Below are 473 nucleotides of genomic sequence, written 5' to 3'. Positions count from 1 at the left end.
GACTCGTTCAGTTGACGAGCAGACACCTCTTCCTTCTCAGCGAACTCTTTTTTGGCCCGCTCGAGCTCCTCCAAGGCTCCTTTGAGGGCCGTGTCGTATTTATCAATCACGACATTCATCGTGCTATCACCCTGAACGCGCGACACAACAGAAATCGTGAGAAGTTAGGAGTCAAAGGATTCAGAAAAATCGTAAGAAGTTAGGACCAAGCCGTTTACCAGCAGTTTGACCCTTGCAGCTTCTTCGTATTCACCCCCGAAGATCAGGTCCTTCACAGCAGGAAGAGGTTTCGCCCTCCCTCTTAGTTGACGAAGAAACTCCCCACATTTCTCCGGAACGTATACTAAGGGAGCCGGCCCCTCGTAGTGAAAGGCGACCTTGTCGGGAAAGTTGAATCCAGGAGCCCTCCTTAGAATAGCAGAGCCACCGGAAGAAGTGCCGATCTGGACGGCCCCTCCCCCGACGGGAATCGA

This window comes from Brassica oleracea, chromosome C2, assembly GCF_000695525.1.
Source record: "Brassica oleracea var. oleracea cultivar TO1000 chromosome C2, BOL, whole genome shotgun sequence".
Taxonomy (NCBI): domain Eukaryota; kingdom Viridiplantae; phylum Streptophyta; class Magnoliopsida; order Brassicales; family Brassicaceae; genus Brassica; species Brassica oleracea.
Note: the sequence above shows the minus strand (reverse complement) of the source record.